Source organism: Lactuca saligna, chromosome 8 (assembly GCF_052625555.1).
Source record: "Lactuca saligna cultivar CGN05327 chromosome 8, ASM5262555v1, whole genome shotgun sequence".
Taxonomy (NCBI): Eukaryota; Viridiplantae; Streptophyta; class Magnoliopsida; order Asterales; family Asteraceae; genus Lactuca; species Lactuca saligna.
Window position 1 is genome coordinate 44,945,726 of NC_136424.1, and position 3,990 is coordinate 44,949,715.

At 35.3% G+C, this 3,990-nt stretch overlaps 1 non-coding gene across 1 annotated transcript; it reads right to left on the reverse strand.

Moving 5' to 3' along the window:
- Nucleotides 1-382: 382 nt before the first annotated feature.
- Nucleotides 383-485, reverse strand: LOC145013751 (U6 spliceosomal RNA). The gene has a single exon (XR_013665270.1). It is a non-coding gene; the product is annotated as a U6 spliceosomal RNA (small nuclear RNA).
- Between the last annotated feature and the right edge of the window lie 3,505 nt (nt 486-3,990).

Below are 3,990 nucleotides of genomic sequence, written 5' to 3' on the forward strand. Positions count from 1 at the left end.
TTTGGTCATTTAAATGTTTACATGAACACATCCATATGTACAAAAACAAAATCTCACTTTGATACCTCCCATCAATGTCTACATTTGATAACGAATGGAAATGTAAAACCAACAGGGACTTGTATAGGATGTCTATTATCAATTATTTTATAAAAGCAAAACCACAACATGAACTAAGAAACTGAAGTTGCAAAATGAATAAAAAAATCAGCACATAAACAAATACATACATACTATATACAACACATAAACGGAAGTTTATAAAGCATGAAACTTAATGAAAGGAAAAGTAAGAAAACTTAAAAGAGACTTTATAGAAAGAAAGATCATCCTTACTTGCCACAAATGGTTGAAGACATCAACAAGAAGATCAATCTGACCATAGAATCCACATGTTGTCTCGATTTGTGTGTGTCATCCTTGCGCAGGGGCCATGCTAATCTTCTCTGTATCGTTCCAATTTTATCGGATGTCCCCAAAGGGACGACTATAGATGAAGAGCTTCGCCATATAGAGGAGTAGCAGGTTATCTGGGACGACACGAGTTCTAAACGAAGTAGTTTACTGTTGATGGTCATATATTCTCAATGTCTATAAAATTAGGGTTAATGACTTAGGAGGGTAATAAGGTTTCCAGTTTGTCCGTATTAGGTCACTAAGGTTTTTTTGTGCGTATTAGACCAATATGGTTGTTATTACCGTTTAGAAATAGTCCTTTTTACCCGTTAAAACCGGTAAAAGGACTATTTCTAAACGGTAATAACAACCATATTGGTCTAATACGCACAAAAAAAAACTTAGTGACCTAATACAGACAAACTGGAAACCTTATTACCCTCCTAAGTCATTATCCCAAATGAAACATATTTATAAACATTAGCAAATTCAGTCTAACACTTTAGGTTTGTAACTATATTTAGAAGCTTATATATATGCACCATAACACCATGTTATATAAAATTTTATATCATTATCTTGCCAAAGTTAGTTATTGATATGGTACCATAAACCACACATTTTGTTACCTATCTTATTGGCTACCAACTACTTTGGTTTAGTTGGTAGAATTGTTGGTTAATTTTTTATGGGACAATTTTGATAGCCTAATTATGCAACATAACCTTGTCACCAGATTTTTCACGTTTGAAGCTATGGCTACTCTTCCTTACTATTTTTAGTACTACAATATGAAAGTTATAAGAACATGCCTTGTAATTGGCATTTATGTGGCTTACCGCCTGTAACACTCCAATCAGTTAAATATCCTTTGTATCCATTATAATAAGAATTTATAGCATAATGGTCCTTTATTATGTTGGCCGTACTTTAGGAGTACAGTTAGCGTACTAGGGATAGATGATCGCGGAGGGTGGTCACATACGTTGGGCTTACCAAGAGGTATGCGGGGTGTACGTGACAGAATAGCAAAACCCTAAAACTCGGACTTGAGACCTATTTATTCATCCTTAAGCCTCTTGGATCAACCTCCATAGCCTCATTTCACCCTTTTACCCCATATTTCCTTGTGAGAGTGTTCTTGAGCTTAAAAAGTGTATTTGTGGCCATTTTAGAGATTATTTAAGAAGAAGAAGTTAGTGACCAAGCTTGGTGTGGCATTGAGCTTCAAGATCCTGTATCTAGTTCATCTTGAAGAGCTTCTGGAGGTATAAAGTCTTAATCTTGCCATCTTAATCATTAGATAGAGTTAGGGTTTTCTATATTCTCCTAGTTTGGGTTCATTCATACCATACAAATGCAATCTTGATGGGTGTTTTGACCTCATGCATGAGTTAAGACTCTTGGAAAGGTCTTAATGGGTTGTCAAGGGTTATAAGGAGCATATGGAACATGAAAAGGCATAAATTTGCAACTTTTTACCTTAAGACATCTTAATTGACTTAGATCTAAAGTCAAACGTTAAAATCCCAAGCATTAAGAACTTAATGATCGTTTGTGCATATCTGACTTGTACGCCACGCGTAGTAGCATGTACGCAACATGTACTACTTAAGGAACTAGTACATTGAGCATGCTAGAGTGGTACGAAGGGCGTACGCACTCAGATGAGTTTTGGGCTTGTTTTGGGCCTGCAAGCCATTGGGCCTTATTCAACATTGAGTTTGGACCCTTTTTGAGTTTTTGGGCTGATTTTGGTGTTTTGGGGCCATGGTTGTTTTGGTTGGGCCTTATTAGGCCTTGAGGCCCCTTAATAGCTTTGGACATGGACTTTGAGACCATTAGCAAATGTAAGAGTTTTGGGCCAATATGGAAGGACGCGGGCTTAGGTAATTGGGTTGTGTAATTAGATTGTATTTAATCCTAATTTTAGGTTAATTGTATTATTGTTCAGCACAGGTGGTTTCGAAGTGTTAGGCGAGCAGCTTTTGTGTTCAACAGATTAAAGTGAGTCTCCTCACCATACCAATGGGTCGAAGTCACCAAGGCCAGCCCATTATGTGTTATGTGGAATGCTAGTTGATTATGTGATATGTAATATGCTAGTTGTCCTTGTGATTCTCGCATGGAAGACCTTGGGGGTTCTTGTGGCAGTAGACTAAGACCATATGGGGGTTCGCATGGCATTCAGTGTAAGACCTTGGAGGGTTTCCATGGCTTAATGGTATTTTATCTTATTATATTTTAGGATATTTAACGATCATATCTTATTTTCTTTTAGGATATTTAATGATCCTATCTTATTATCTTTTAGGATATTTTATTAATCATAATTTACTATCTTTGCAAGATATCTAACGGTCATACCTTATTATCTTTTAGGATATCTAACAATCATATCTTATCATCTTTTAGGTTCTTTTATTAATCTTAATTTACTATCTTTGTGTAACAGTCCAAATTTTCAATAATTTTTTTTTTTCATTTTTAAATAACAACATCATTTCCATAAATTATAAAATCTCAATCACAATTGTTTTCAAAATCGATAACATCAGACAAACTATTCATAAAATAAGAGTGTCACCATACAAAACGCCAGAGAGTGCATACCGCGCCATCACGTCGGGTCCTTGGCCTTAGATCCTGAAGTACCCGAAATAAACAACAAACTATAAGCTAATGCTTAGTGAGTTCCCCAGAGCATACCCCACATAATCCAAATAATCATATAATCGATATCAATAACATAAGCGATGCATATAAACATATAAGGATGTCGTGGGTGTTGGATTATGTGTTTAAGCCCATAACTATTATTGGCATGTACTCGACCTGAGAGTAGCGTGGCCCATTTGGGTTTCATGGCATCGGAATAATTTGATAGACAAATGAGAAAAGGTTATTTATGATTTATATTAGTATACTATAAGTTCTAATATATTAATATGAAATCATATTATTTAATTAGTATTGATCAAAAATTAATTTGGAATTAGTTTTGTGATCAAAAGAGACTAATTAAATATATGGGGATTGATTACGTAAATCATTCATTCTTATATATGTGGGCTTGTGATCCATTTTCCATCATGTTGGGATAAACCCATGTGGTAACCCATGGATACTCCATGGAGGTTAAAATTTAAGAATCATGAAAGAAATGAAAAGTCATGAGTTACATGGTGTTACCCTAATGACCCACACTATATAAAGAGGTATCTAGTTAATGAAATTGGGACTAGTGTGTGTACATAAGAGGACTAGGCTGATTTTCATAGAGTGAACCTAAGTAACCTTCTTCTCAAGTTATTCCAATTGTTGGTGATGTTGTGTGAGCCATTTGAGGTGCAACACTTGGGGCACTAAGCTCTTAAAGGTTCAAGACTTCAAGCTCCATTAAAAGGTATGTCATCTAACTACATTTTTGTAGTGTAGTTGCTCCATAATATGTGTTGGAATAGTGTCTAAGGCTGCAACTATATTAGGCAAGTATTTGATCCGGTTGTGCATAGTCCTTTTGGGTTGCCTTCACCATAGCAACTTGATGGATGATTTGTTAAGAGAGAGTAAATATTATAAGGAATAATATAT